At 45.4% G+C, this 15624-nt stretch overlaps 1 long non-coding RNA gene across 1 annotated transcript; it reads left to right on the forward strand.

The window, feature by feature from the left end:
* Window positions 1–10865: 10865 nt before the first annotated feature.
* On the forward strand, window positions 10866–13673 carry LOC146359482 (uncharacterized). The gene is made up of 3 exons (XR_014787278.1): window positions 10866–10984; window positions 12953–13114; window positions 13534–13673. It is a non-coding gene; the product is annotated as an uncharacterized LOC146359482 (long non-coding RNA).
* Window positions 13674–15624: the final 1951 nt, after the last annotated feature.

The following is a 15624-nucleotide window of genomic DNA, read 5'->3' on the forward strand; positions in this document are numbered from 1 at the left end:
TTTCCGCCGTAGTCTATGTAAACATTTACGTAGACTACAGCGACTAAATAAGGAACGCGAATGGCGGCTCCCTATGGGAGCCGCCATTAGCATACGCGCTTTTTTTTTTTTAAGTCACCCATGATAGGCTACGTGACGATTAACGTAGCCTATCATGGCTGACTTTGCAGATCTAGCCGTGATAGGCTACGTTAATCATCACATAGCCTATCACGGGGGCGGTTTTTTTAAAAAAAAAAAAACAATGGAGTTCGCGGCCGGGCGAGGCGGGAAGCCTCCTCCCCGGCCTGAATTTCGGCTGGGCGAGGCGGGAAGCCTCCCCCCCCGGCCTGAATTTCGGCCGGGGTGAGGCGGGAAGCCTCCCCCCCCCAGCCTGAACTTCGCGGGGGGAGCCGCGAAGCACCTCCCCCCCACCGCGAACAAGCTTCGACGAAAGGTAAGTGCCTTTCGTCCACCCCTAAAGTACACTCAAATGGCCAGAAGGTCTTCTCAACCATTTCTTTTGGTAGCAGCTCTCTTATGAAGGTTCCTAGGGCCAGGGGGTGGGGCAAGGCAGGTGGAAGCAGCCAAGCCCTGATGGCAACCACAACACCTCAGAATGAGTGCTCAGTTAGGAGCTATATAAGGTGTTGGCAAGGTTTATGCTTTATAGTAGGACTTCAGATAAAGTATTCATCTCTTGCCTCAGTCTTGCTGCTTCAGGTAGCACAAGCCATAGCTAGAAATGTGTTCTGGATTGGAACCCATGTCCACATTCCATCCTGCTGTGCCATATACACACACCACTAATCTTGCGGTTTTCCCTTCCCTTGATGGTAGAAGTCACTTTCCCTCTAGCACCCCCCATTTCCTCCCCTGGTAACTAAGTTGCAAAACAGGAAAGAATGATGAAAAGCAAATAAAACCCTCTCATTCTTTGATTTAAAAGCACACTGCCTATAAAATACATGTTCATTTTGTTGCTTTTTGTTACTTTCCCTACACCTTCATGTGAGAGTTGAAAGGCCATTTCTGAAAGCTATAAAGAGCATTTTTGTGGGTCATTTGGATCCTTTAGGCACAATGTTTACTTTACCTTATAGTGCCTTCTCTACCATTTCATCTCAGGGTATTCATCACCGATACCGTCTGTGAACTTCTGCTCTGCTTCCTTCTTGCTGATAGTAATCACCAGTTAAATGCATATTTGTTCAAGTTTTTTCACCAACGTTGCCATTTCTGGGCCTTCTGGAGAAGCCAAAATGTAAAGCCGCCTCTCATTTCTTCCCTTTGTGCTCCAGAATGTATGGAAGAGTAGCTCAGGGATCCACACAATTGGAAACCCCAATTGTGCAGGGCTGCTGATCGCTTGGAAAGCCCAAGCACATACAGTTGTATGCGTGGAGGCTCACCTTTTCTGATGTTGCAGTAAACACATGGGCATTGGGGACAAGAGCCAGTGGGGTGTGTGACATTGGGGGTAGGCCAAGCAGATGCAGTTCCACTCCTCCATCTATTTAGTCTATGTGCAGAAGCAGCTTCTGAAAAAGGCTCAAGCCAAGTGGGAACGAGTAAACTTGTATCATGCAGCTATACCAAGAAAAAATCTGGATCAGCTCACATTCGATACATAGCCATGTTTTCATTTTCAGAAATGAGCTGAAGAGTTTTCTGAAGAGCCTGAATCAGAAAATCTGAACACCATGAAACATGGCCTATGTAGAAATGGAGAGAAAGATAAATAGACTTTCAGCAAAGGTATGCCTCTTGAAGGTCCATCAGCACAAATAATAAAAAGGGTCAGAAGCAAGTAGAGGGAAAACACCTGTTTTCAGGACAGATTGAAATGTCACAAATGGTTTCCTAGAACTCTTCTTCAGGTTGGATGTTAAGCAAATTAAAAGGGAAGGAGGAGGGAGAGATGCTCCTGAGCATGATATTTATTTATTTACTTACTTACTTACTTACTTACTTACTTACAATATTTGTATACCACTCCATATCTAAAACAGATTTTGGAGTGGTGAACATAAAATGTTAAATAGTAAAAGGATAAAAACCATGCTTTTTAAAACCAGATTGCCAATAAGAGCCATGGCTGGTCAGTAAAGGAATGCCTCCTGGAAATGCATCCAGAAGCAACCCAGTATTGGTGCCTGCCTGAACTCTAGGGGCAGGGAGTTCCAAAGAAAGGGGGCCACCACACTGAAAGGTCTTCTCCTGGTGGACTTCAGTTAGGGCATAGGTCCATGTGGAACCACCAGGACCACGCCCTCTGATGACCTCAGTGACGGGGCAGGTTGGTAAGGGAGAAGGCACTCTCTCAGGTATCCTGGTCCCAAGTTGTTTAGGGCTTTGTACACTAGTACTAGAACCTTAAACCTGGCCTGGTAGCAAATCAGCAGCCAGCGCAGTTCCCTCACCAAAGGAGTTGCATGTTGAAAAGGGTCAGCTCCCGACAACAGCCAAGATGAAACATCTGCCCATTCTAACATAGAATGGAAACAGTCTTATGCCAAGGATGGGGAACATGTGGCCCTCCAGATGTTTCTGGACCGCAACTCCCATGCCCTAGCCAACTTAGCCAATGGTGAGGCATGTTCCCCATCCCTGTCTTATGCAAACATGTGGTGCAATCCTATGCATGTTTATTCAGAAGTCAGTCCTACTGTATTCAGTGGGGTTTATTTCTTAGTAAGTGTGTTTAAAATTGCAGCCCAGGTGCAATCTAGAGGTTGGATGTTGACTTTCAAGCAACTCTCTGCTATGCTGTTGTAGGGTAGATGCAAGGCAGGTGAAACCAAACTGCAATTCCCATAAGATAATACAATAACATGCATCTATCAGGTACCATCAGTATACAAATACCACCATCATGAGGCAAGAAAGGACTCTTGAAAAACAGATTAGCTTTTTCCATATGCTTTTCCAGAAAGCTTGTTAAAAAAAAAAAAAAGTTGTGAACCAGAACCAAGCCAAGAGGAGTTCACCAATCACTGGTCACTGCTACTAACCCTTCCTCATTCTGATTTGTTGACATGTTTAACCCAATCTACTTTAGCACAGCTTTTTTTTAAGAGCATTCTTTTTTAGATGGAGAAGGAAACATGCCACCAAGTGTTAGATAACTGTTAGATAAGGTTCCAGGTGGGGGGATTTTGTTTTTGTTTTTTAATGTAGCATCTTCAATTCTTCATTATATTTGCTTCCATGATCACTTTTTTTCCCCCCTAGGTATCAATGCCACAGGAGCTAGAGAAGCAATTATTCTCACCAACATATGTATCTAATCCTAATGGAGATACAAAATGCTTTTTGGACATCGTTTTGACACACTGCCAGCTAGAAACTTGCCTGGTCTCATTCTGAAGATGACAGCAAATGCTTTATTTTGAACATTATCTGGAACTGTAAGCATCCCTGGAGATAGGGCATTTCATGAAGCTCAAAGATTAAGAAAAAACATATCTCCAGTACTCGGCTATAGATATGTCAATTTTGGAAGAGGGTGGACGGCGGTGGAGGGAATTTTTCATTTACTTGCAAATCAAGACATTTACAGGCTGTCTGGATCATATGGATATTGCATCTGCAAAGCATTCTTGGAGAAGACAGTTCATTAGATACTGTAATTATTTTAATATGACACCTCCTCACTACTGCTTTTTAAGAGAGATCAGTAGAAAGAAGTGAGGATGCTGGCAAATAATACCATGCCATAGAAGGCTTGACAGCTAATATACTGTCATCCTCAAAGCTTCATCCAATAAAGTACTGTGAGGTGATAGTTGCTGAATAAATGCTTGCATTATGCCAGTGATAAGAAAATAATAATTCAAGTTAAGCCCCAGCACAAAGCACACTTGTCAGACTTGTATGTGCTCTGCCACAGCCCTTCATCAAAGATCTTCAGTGGGGAAAAGGCAACCAAGGCGACAAGTCTGTTAAGGAAGATATTTGCTAGCAGGGCTCTGTATTGGCTGGACCTGCAGTACAGGAGAAAGGGTGGTAATACTCTCACGGCTGTCTTGCACATGCAATCATATCACACCATTTCCCTATACTTGATGCTTCACAGAACAGATACATGTGTGAACAGACTCCGTTGAAAATGTATATTCTTGAGATGATGTGAGTTTGGGATGATAGCAAAGTTCTATCAGAAGTGTTTGATCTGGGATGGCTCATCAGACAGGTAAACCATCTCCTGATGGTAAAATGCAAACTGTTTAGTGAACATAGATGACCACCCAGAAATACTGGAGTATTTAAGGAAGGATTACCCCAAACACAAAAACACATATGTTGCTGCACGATAAGTTTTGAAGGAAGGACAGCTTGGAAAGGCCCAAACTTACTTACAAGCTGAGCTGAAATTCAAAGTGATTTCTGCTCCAATCATACAAAGTTTATTATTTCTGAATGATTTTGTTTTCTCCTCCCCTGATTCCAAAACCCAGTAGTATCACTATAGCTCACTGAGATACAGGTCTGGGGATGAAATTCATTCAGTTCACATTTTAATACAAACTTACTTACCTACTTTCCCACTTTCAAACTACTATGCTAACCAAAACTCAGTTATCCTTCAAAATGTGCACAAAATCAAAAGATGTGTACAAGATGTCTATATTAGGTAAAATCATGTTCAAATATATATTATATTAGGAAAACTGCTTACAAAAATGTGTATATTAGGCAAATATGCTTATACAAATGCATGTATTGGGAGAAATGTGCACAAAAATGCTTATGAATGTCCATGCAAACTTTAAAAAAAAATTCACAAAGTTCAGGAGGTGGCAAACTTAAGACAGGAGAAATCTTCAGAGTTCAAGACAAACCAAACATAAGATTGTAAAACGAGAAATGGAGAGAAACCAAATTGGCAGATTTACCCATTCCTTATAGCAAATATTTCATCTAGGGATGGCGGAGAATTTCTCCCCGAATCTTCGGGAGGCCGAATGCCAACGCATTCAGCCCCCCGAAATTGGTGGGGAAATTCTCCGCCAGCCCCCCCCCCCGGGATGGGACTTACCTCCTGCGAATGTCCCTCTTGGCAGCAGGTCCCGGCGGCGGTTCGGCAGCGTTTTGTTGGGGGTGGGGGCGGCGGCCGGTCTCCCGACTGGCTGCTGCCGCCGCCATTGCAAAAAAAAAAAGTGCGGTAAAAAACCCCCACGCACACCTGTGATAGGCTACGTAACGATTTACGTAGCCTATCACGGCTAGATTTCCAAAGTCAGCCGTGATAGGCTACGTAAATCATCACGTAGCCTATCACAGGTGACTTTGGATTAAAAAAAAAAGCGCGTACGCAAATGGCGGCGGCCCATGGGCGCTGCCATTTGTGTTCCTTATTTTGGCACGTCTAGTCTACATAAAGATTTACGTAGACTACGGCGAAAATAAGGGAACGCTATTTGCGTTGCCCTTATTTTCGCCGTAGTCTACGTAAATCTTTACGTAGACTAGATGTGCCAAAATAAGGAATGCAAATGGCGGCGCCCATGGGCCGCCGCCATTTGCGTACGCGCTTTTTTTTTTCAAAGTCACCCGTGATAGGCTACGTGACGATTTACATAGCCTATCATGGCTGACTTTGGAAATCTAGCCGTGATAGGCTACGTAAATCGTTACATAGCCTATCACGGGTGTGTGTGTGTGTGTTTACTTTTCTTTTCACGGCCAGGTAGACGGGGCGCTTCTACCAGGCCTGAATTTCGCCAGCGAGGGATGGGGCGCCTCCCCCCTGGCCTGAATTTCGGCCGGGCGAGGCAGGGCACCTCCCCCCCCTTGCCTGAACTTCGGGGGGAGAACTGAAGCGCCTCCCCCCCACCGCGAAGCAAGCTTTGAGGACAGGCAAGGGACTTTCGCCCATCCCTAATTTCATCCATCCTCCAGTAAATGATCTGCCTTTTCCCTTTCTATATACTACAACTCAGAGGGAAAATTAGACCTTATTCAAAACTATTTCCCATGTTTTCTGTTCGTTTTCATGAGTGTCAGCATGCAAGCACCTCACATTTGGCTGGGTTTTTCACACTTGTGATCCTGTTTACATGATCCTCTTCAGCATCCTTTTGGTGCCTGCCTGCCGCTGCTTCTCTCCACTATTTTTCTTCATCATTGTCTTTACCATCACACCCCCTGCCTCATTTGCCCAAATTAGCATGTAATACAATTAGCTGAAGTCATACTCATGATTTTGTTGATTATGCCCACTGATAGGTCCAGTACAGTGACCTTCAACACAGCTCTAAACTGCTTAAACACAATACCTGATAACACAACAGTCAAAGTATTTCTCAGTAATGCATCCCGTTATATCAAACAAGTCTAAGTTGAAAACAATGATCAAAGTTATAGAATATTTGATGCAGCCCTAGTAAAAATCAGTAGAGTTAGTCTACTTGTGACTCTCTCAGCCACCTCAAGTTGCAACATGTGTGATGGCCCTGACCCTATAAAAGCAACTCTGAACTTCCCCTTGGTACCAGTTAGAGAAAGCAAAACAGTCATTTGTCAAACTCCGACACAGGTGCCATTAAATATTCCCAGCTGTCTTATTGTGTGGCTAACTGATTTTCATGTACTTGCTCCTGTTGTTTCTGAATGTCAGAGGGGAATTGCACACTTAAAGTGAGTCACTTGCAAGAGGTGGAAGCTCAGATACATCCTTATTATTTATTTGTTCAGTAACAGCAGTGACATCACATTGGCTCATGAGTTCTGCAGCAATGCTGCTTCTAAAAAATGTTACCACTTCAAGCTTCAGGCTTGATGAAAAGTTCATGACCTCCATATTCCTGCCAGTGTAGGCCTTTTATGAAAACTGGGGCCATAAATGTCTCTGAGCTTAACTTTGCAGTGTGAACATGCCAAAGTACTCACCAGGCACCAATCTGACAACATTATAGGTGCTCTGAACTCCCTCTGTAAAAAGCTATAGAATTCAGCTAGTGAGATAAAACAAAAATCACCAGAGATTTCACACAAATGATCTTGCTATGAATACAGTGGTCCATCCCCCCCTCAACGATAAATCATCAGCTATTCAAGCTACAATCCCTACAGAATACTGCATGATTCAGACCTAAAAGTTCTAATGTGCATTAGATCATTTTCCGTTTGCCGCTTGGGGGAGAAGCTGTCAGACCGCTATTAAACTTTAAGTTTCTCTGTACTCTGAAAGACAAAAAGGCAGCAATTCAAACAATGCTAGAATCAGGCAAAGAAGAGTTCTCAACATATCACAACAGAGAATGATGTACTCATGAGTGCAGGTAATTACAACGCGGCCAGATAACAAATAGAGTTGATTTTGTGCATCTCTAAAATGCCTTCAGTAAAGCAGTCAGAGAAGAATACACATATACATTTACACTCTAAGGGTGCAATCCTATGCATGCCAGCTGAGGAATGCTGGGAGTTGTGGGGCATTTTTTCTGTCTAAACATGTATAGGATTGCACCCTTACCAGCTTTCTCAGTACATTCCTTACTGAAAGGTGTTTTATGAATTGACTTTTTTTCTTTCCGCTGAATTGGAAATTTTCATTTTTCTAATAGTAAATTTGATGCTGATAATATTTGATTTGCAATAAAAAGGTATAAAATATATATTTGACTGCTGAAGAATATCTATCTATCTATCTATCCATCCATCCATCCATCCATCCATCTGCTTTATTGACTGTATGGCCCGCCCCATTCCCGAGTCACATGGCATGTTAACTTAAGCCCCATCTACGCGGAGACACTTTCTGAAGCGAGTCTGTTTAAATCTAGATTTTCATGAAATCGGGTTTGCTCCTCCTGTGGCAAATGTAGCCTGTAAAGTGGTGTAAACATTTTCTTAAAAGCCACTTTCACGGGGCAAACGGCACCTGAAACCACATTAGTTGGGGTTTGGCTGGGTGGAGCCCCATGAGTAGAACTGAACATCATCAACTGTGTGGGTGCGGGCCAGCCCATGAGCAGAGGCTTGCTCCAGACCCCTCTCCTCGCTCCCATGCTCAGTGAAATGCAACGGAAGGGCATGAGTTACTTCCAAGTAGACATGTTAAGGCCACACCTCTACTCATGTCCACCCTTTCTTGGCAGGAATAAGGGTTGTTTGGGGGCAATCATCTTTTAAAAACGCTACAGTCCTGCATACCTTCACTCTTCCATAACAGTGGAGATTTAAAACAACAGGCTTGCACCTGCCCCTCTTTCTCGCATGCTCAGTGAAATGCAATGGAAGACCATGAGCTACTTCGGAGCAGACATGTTTCGCTAACACCTCTCCTCATGTCCCCCCTTTCATGATGCAACTTTCCCTTCGGCCTATCAGTGCTCCTCCCCCCAGCCCACACCAAAGCCAACTGAGGTCACACAGACTCCCAAACTGCCATCGCAACGGAAAAATCCAGCGCAAAATGACTTTTCTTTGTGAAAAGCAAAGAAGTGGCTTTTCGGGAAGAAAAACATGTGGTTGACATGGAGTGGAGGTTATGTCATCTGCCATGATCGTCTGTGAGGTGCAGTAGAACCAGAGTAAATCCCCCATGTAGATGGGGTCATAGATTTAAAAGCAATATAAAACATTCACTTCGATAGGCTGACTTAAAAGGCCAAATTGTAACAGGTGCTACACCCCACAAATCTACCTTTAGGAAATTGCAGTGATTCCTAGCTAGGTTTGTGTTTGGTGAATCTCCAGTAAGGCAAAAGATCCAAGAATCCACAGTAAAGGCAGTAAATAATGGGTAGGTTTGCACTATTGTTTTATAGGAAAATTGTCACCATAAGGAGAAACATCCCAGTAAACTTTTCATAAATGCACTATAATATATGCATTAGTATAGTGATAGCTGTGGTGTGGTGGTTAGAGTGTTGGATTAGGACTGGAGAGACCTAGGTTCAAACCTTCACTGAGCCTTCTCTCTGGGTGACCTTGGACTAGGGATGTTGGAGAATTCTGCCACAGACCCCAGTGAGACCAGATTCTTTAGCATCTGGCCCCTCGGAGTCCGTGACAGAACAGACTACCCACCCCCGAAATCTCCCCCGGAATGGACCTACCTGGCGTTGGCAGCAGCTCCAGTGAAGGTTCCGGGTCCTCTTCCGGCCACTGCCAGGCTGCTGCGGCCACAAATGGCAGCCATTGTAGCGGCCACCATTTGCGTCCCTGCCAAGCCGTGATAGGCTACGTAGATAGATATTTACGTAGCTTATGATGGCAAAAGGCAGGAACGCAAATGGCAGCCGCTACGCCATTTGCGTCCCTGCCTTTTGCTCTGATAGTCTATGTAGATATTTACGTAGCCTATCACAGCTTGGCAGGGACGCAAATGGCGGCCGGTGTAGTGGCCTCCATTTGCAGCTGCAGCCAGAAGTCCAGCTGCGGCTAGGGGTGCATGAAAGTCACTTACCTGGTCTCGCAGCTTGCTTCGCGGTGGGGGGGAGGCGCTTCGCTGCTCCCCCCGAAGTTCAGGCCGGGGGGGAGGCTTCCCGCCTCGCCCGACCGCGAAATAAAAAGTAAAAAAAAAACACCACCCCCGTGATAGGCTATGTGACGATTTACGTAGCCTATCACGGCTAGATCTGCAAAGTCAGCCGTGATAGGCTACGTTAATCGTTACGTAGCCTATCACGGGTGACTTAAAAAAAAAAAAGCGCGTACGCAAATCTTTACGTAGACTACGGCGAAAATAAGGGCAACGCAAATAGCGTTTAGCCACCAGCATATAGCCACCAGCAAATAGCGTTGCCCTTATTTTCGCCGTAGTCTACTTAATCTTTACGTAGACTACAGCGACCAAATAAGGAACGCAAATGGTGGCTCCCTATGGGGGCTGCCATTAGCTGTACGCGCTTTTTTTTTTTTTTAAGTCACCCATGATAGGCTACGTGACGATTTACGTAGCCTATCACGGCTGACTTTGCAAATCTAGCCGTGATAGGCTACGTTAATCGTCACGTAGCCTATCACGGGGGCGTTTTTTTTTTTTTTACTTTTCTTGGAATGGCGGCGGCAGCAGCCGGTTGAAAGACCAGCTGCCGCCCCTGCCCCTGTCGAAGCCCTGCCGAACCGCCGCTGCGACCCGCCACCGGGAGCGACATTCGGGAAAGGTAAGTCCCATCCCAGGGGGGGGGGACGGAGAATTTCTCCCCAAAATTACTTCGGGGGGCCGAACACGTTGGCACTCGGCCCCCCGAAGTTTCAGGGAGAAATTCTCCCCCATCCCTAGCTGTGGCCCGCTGCGGCCAGCGGCTCTGCAGCCTTGCTGTGGAGCAGAGCCAGCCAGGGAGGATTCTGTCCCTCCAGGGTGATCCGTCCCTTCCCCCACCACGGACCCCAGCAAACCGGACCGGATCGCCTCCCCCCTCCCACAAACCCCAGCAGATGGAGGTAAATGGGGTTTCATACACCCCTACCTTGGACCAAGGGTGCACAACCTTTTTAGTCCTGAGGGGGGCCACATCAGGTATCTGATGGGTGGCAAGGGCCATACATGTGTATGCAGGCACATACATGCACACACATTCACATACAACCCACATATGACACATACTCCTCTCTCTCTCTCTCTCTCTCTCTCTCTCTCACACACACACACACACACACACACGGGTTTCCCCTCTAAGCAGACATACAACCATCTTATAAATTATCATATATGCCATAATAGAGTTTCTTTTAGAAGTCCCAAGCTAACAAACATTAGTACTAGTTAACCACAGAGTATTTCTAGCTAGGACGAAAGTCCTTTACCTGGTCCCGCAGCTTGCTTCGTGGGGGGGGGGAGGCACTCCGTTCCTCCCACCGAAATTCTGGCCGGGGGGGAGGCGCCCTGTCCCTAGCCATGATAGGCTACGTAAATCTTTATGTAGCCTATCACATTTGCTTGAGGGTTTTTTTTTTTTACTTGGAAATGGTGGCGGCAGCAGCCGGTTGGAAGACCGGCCGCCGCCGAACCGCTGCCAGGAGCTGCCAGCGCCAGGGACATTCGCCAAAGGTAAGTCCCATCCCGGGGGGGTGGCGGACCGTTTCTCCACTAATTTTGGGGGGCCGAATGCGTTGGCATTCGGCTTCCCAGAGATTCGTGGAGAAATTCTCCGCCATCCCTATTCCTAACTCTTTTGTAGGTGCCCTCTAATAGCTTTGGGAACAGGTAGACTAAAGGTAAGATCTGAGGCTTAAACCCCCTCCCTTACCCAGACACCCCACCCCACTGGGAAAAAGAGAGAGAGTGGAAGAGGGTCTATTGTTCCTGCCATAGAAGCCTCATTCCTAGAGTGTCCCTGGAGAATCATAGGAAGCCGGCAGGAATGTTTGAGCACTGCTTCCTAGCATACTCTGAGGATGCTCTAGGAATGAGGCTTCTATGGCAGGAACTATAGAGCTCATTCCTAGAGCTCTTTCCTTTTCTTTTTTCAGCAGTTACAGATGCAGCGAATCTCAGGAGCCACCAAACAGGGCATGGGGTGGGGTGAGGGGTTCCTGTGGCCTTCTAGCTGTACTTTTTGCATCCTTGTGTTAGATCAATTGTGATCTCTCAGTCTAACCTATCTTACAGAACTGCTTTGAGGATAAAATATGGGAGGACAGGAAGAATCATGTATGCTGCCCTGAGCTCCTTGGAGGAAGAGTAGGATATCCATGTGTGTGTCATACAGGCATTGAGAGTGAGGAGGGAATTGCCCCAAATCAGGTGGAGAGATCTTGCTGTAGTAGAGGTTCCACTGGTGCAAGACCCCTCCACCCAATGTTGGGCAATTCCCCTCTTACACTGCAGCCCTGTATGACACAGCACCCAATTCCCTGGATAGGTTTGGAGGGTGGGGTACAGGGGGCTTTAGGGGGCTATGGGAGGAGAAGAGAAAAATTGGTTGTGGGAGCTGCCTTCCACATACACAACCACTGGATGCAACCCTATATTGTTGGCCATGTTTTTCATGCCTGAGTTTTGAAGCCATCATATCGCCTTACCTTCAGGCACCTAGAGACAGAGTCTTCATTGTGCCCTTTTGGCTCAACTTTTTAGGATTGCTCTTGGCAAGTGCATACTTGTACTTCTTGTTTAGTTCTTGATGAAGCATAACTGTCAGGCCTCAGATATGCAGGTGCCACTGATAATTTACCATTCATCCTTCCATGCATCAGCTGAATGTGCAAAACAACCAATGAATTTGGAACTGTACCAACATAATCACTGCTGATTTAAAATCTTGAGTTGAAATCACAGCATTCTTATATCTGTGGTGTCTCAATTGTGGATACCTTATATGATCATGTAATAAGCACATTTTTGTACAACAACACTTAACCTTTCTATTCTACCAGTCTGTGAGTGGGTCTGGGGGCAAAGGCACCTCAAAACCTCCTTGGTCCATTGACTCCATCAGAGACACAGTGGCTAGAAATATGCTTTAACTCAAAAGTTTAATAAGAAAGAAAGCCACTCCTAGTGACAACACTGGTAGTCTTCCAACAGAAAGTAAAACAATTGGGGAATCACTCATTCATTAGTAGAATTCTCTCCACCTTCACCTATGGCAGGGACTGACACCAGGCAGATAAATAATCCCCTCACAGTTTGTCTCTGCCAAATGCAGCACCCACAGCTGCTAAATCTTTCTCTGCTGTTGCATCCCAGTACCTTTCCCGGGGAAAATGCTGACTCCTCCACTCTTCAGCAGGAAAGTCCAATGCAGCCTTTTTGTAGCTTGCTCTTAAAGGGGCAATGAAGGGAGCGGGGTAGAGCTCTTCTCTCCCCGATAGATTAGGCCGCCCCTGAGGAGCGGAGTTTGGCATTTCCTTGGTAAAATGCTGTTCCTCACTCCTGGCTTACGTCTCTCTCTCCTGCTGTCGAGGTCTCCATTCGTCTCCACATCTCTTCTCCCCCTCTATCGCTTTCTCACGCTTTTTATCCAGTGTCCACCCCACCCCACCCATCATCCGCTTCACCTCCTCCCTCTTCCAGGCGAATCTTATCACAGTGATTAGCCCAAGCCTTGAGCATGTGCTGGCTGGCGTTGCTATTCCTTTGGACTGCTGCTGCCCGCCACTGCCCTGGCATAGCCACCAGCCTCAGGAAGGGTGAGGGGCACCCTGGCAATGCTGTGATGGGCCTGCAGGATTCTGGGTAAGAGACAGCGATCCCCACCGATCCCTCACACAGTCAAAACAATCATTAACTTTGTTAAGGAAAGTGTTAACAAAATCTGTTTATGACCCACACATACACGTATCCACTGATGTTTCAAATGCTCTCAATCTTAAATGAAGTATCTCTAGTTCACATTTCATTTGTATTCATCTATATAACACACACATGATCTTTAGCGAAAATGGGGGTGCAAGCCCCTATTCCCAGCAAATGCACATATTCCAGAGAGATCAGATTGTCACCTACAGTTGTTTTGAATATAAGACACCCATGGTTATATTTTGCCATAAATCATTCTTTTCTATTTTCTGTGATTTTTGAAGCTGAATTATTCTGATATGCCTTGCCAATTATACTGTAGGCGTTTTGACAGTGTTACCTTTTTGTTTTCCCAGGACAGAAAAACTGTCTTAACAGATAACCTCAGGATGCAAGAAGCACAGGCACAGAGAAGAAGCTCCTGTTTGAATTAATGCAGAAATTCATATAAAGTACAAGAGCTACACATCAATAATGGCATGGGTTTTTTCAGTGTAGAAAAACTTTGTGTGTGTGTGTTGTGTGTGTCATGTCTCTCCTTATTTCAGCATTCCTTGTATACATTTTGTACAGGATATGATTTGCCAACTTTTGAGAATAATACATAGGCTGCCCTTTTACATATGATTTTCAGCTTTCCACCAGTTTTCAGCTTGTGTGGCACTAGCAGTAATGTGGGAGATCTCGGTTGGTTCTTCTGTGACCCTTTTACCCAGTAGGTCAAAGAACAATTCACCACCCTGTAGCCTTTAATATCTGTCTAACCCTATGACATTGCTTAAAACGAGTAAAGTGCATGTGGTGGTTCATTTTGAACTCGCATGCATTCACATGGCCTGTTTGATCCATGCAGGAAACACCCACCAATGGCATCAACCCTCACCTGGCATCTTCCTGTTGACATAGATGATAGGTATGACTGCAGGACCAGCATGGGCTATGCCATCAGCAGAGCTGGATTTCCACTGTCAGCACAACAGTGGTGCCTGTTTTTTTCAGGAAGCCAAATAGTTCATTCACTCATTGTGCACAAGCACACAGAAGGGGGAGCATTAGCACCTGGCAGCATGCTGCTGTGCTTTTTGTGTGGCATGAGCTTTTTCATGGAAAGTGGAACAGAAGTAGTTTCCCAAGGAGAGGATGTCACTTTTCCCAGCAGTGGTACTAATCCATCAGCCTTCCCCAATCTGGGGCCTTGCAGATGTTTTGGACTATAATGCCCAGCATTTCTGACCATCAGTCATGCTGGCCGGGGCTGATAGAAGCTGAAGTCCAAAACAGCTGGAGGGCACCGGGTTGGTTATTACTGTTTCAAGATGGAATGAGATGAAGCTAGTAATCAGTTTTATAATTGATTACAATATTCATTTCTATTGCGAGTTAGAATATTCATTTCTGCCATGTGATACTTCTATCAGTAAATCAAATCCTCATAGCCTTCTCACTCATGTGCATATAAAGTGGGTTGAATTGAGATCTGCCTGTCAGTGAACAGAAGGGCTCCTTCCATTCACAGAGGAAACCGGAATCCAACAGAGGCTCCTCGATGGAGGAAAGGGGCAGGCCGGTGTTTTTAACTCATTGCCCCTTCCCTCTGCAGCCCCAGCACCATCACCCACACTGTTCCAGAGAGCTCCCAACCTTCTAGAGCAGACTTTTAGGGTGCATGGGGGGCTGCAGAATAAAAATTGGTCTGGAGTTTATACCCTAGGGTATCTGTGATGTGGGTTAACAATCTGGGTTAACAATCTGGATTAAGAATCACAGAATAATAGCAGTAGACTGTTCTGATTTATTTATTAACATTCCTCTAGTCCTTTATCTGCTAAAAAGCCATGAAGGAGATGTACAACAATTTAAAACAATAAAATGGTAAAACAATAAGAACAGGAACATTGAGAAATAGTACAAGCCTTTAAACATGAAGCTACCTTCTATGACCATTATTCCACATAATCTATAAAATAAAATGTCACACTTGGTAGCAAGGCAGGTATATAACATGGGGTTGGATCCAATGCTGGCCATCCACCAATGGAGTGGGAACTACCAGCAGAACGTGTTTCCCTTCCCCCTGTGCCCCCCACGTACCCCTAGATCCGCTCAAGAGGCTTGGGGAACCCTCTGGAACAGGTTTCAGGGATGCATGAGGGGCTGCAGTGGGAAGGAGAGCAAAGAGAAGTCCCATCGCACAAGTGAAAGCCCACTCACATAACACTGGGCTCAATCCATGATTTATTATAACTGCAGTCCTCAACCCAATTGCATAGAAGTAGTCCCAGTGAAATCACCAGCTTCTAATTTTCTCTCACACATGTTTATTGGCTACCTCCTTATATGGTGTGAGAAGTGTATTTCAAACTGGAACTTCATTAAAGGAGCAATCCTATGACCTCTAGTCAGTGGCTAGACAGCCAAAGGATATGTGGGTTTCTGGGAACCGACCT

This window comes from Heloderma suspectum, chromosome 1, assembly GCF_057233095.1.
Source record: "Heloderma suspectum isolate Gila_16-S chromosome 1, 16-S_ref, whole genome shotgun sequence".
Lineage (NCBI taxonomy): Eukaryota > Metazoa > Chordata > Lepidosauria > Squamata > Helodermatidae > Heloderma > Heloderma suspectum.